This window comes from Leptonychotes weddellii, chromosome 9 (assembly GCF_054177405.1).
Source record: "Leptonychotes weddellii isolate Sample4059 chromosome 9, ASM5417740v2, whole genome shotgun sequence".
Taxonomy (NCBI): Eukaryota; Metazoa; Chordata; class Mammalia; order Carnivora; family Phocidae; genus Leptonychotes; species Leptonychotes weddellii.
Window position 1 is genome coordinate 29,078,187 of NC_138377.1, and position 296 is coordinate 29,078,482.

A 296-nucleotide genomic window follows, 5' to 3' on the forward strand; every position below is an offset into this window, starting at 1 on the left:
GTGGAACCCAGGCCTGGCCTGTGAAATCGCTGTGGAAAGTCTGTCCACTTGTTAGCCATGGCATCTGTTTGGAAGCCAGAATGGCCCCAAAGGCAGAGGGGGCCTGCCTTGCTCGAGCTTACTCAACCCCCACTTCCCAAGGCTCCTTGAGTGTGGCCCCGGGCTAAGTCTCATGCCTCTGGATGCGGAGGGAGGATGTGAAAACTTAACTCCCTCCGGGAGGACTCACAGGCACCTGCTCGAGGACACACTGTGGTCATCCCAGCGACCTGCAGCTGCTACCCCGGGCCAGGAAG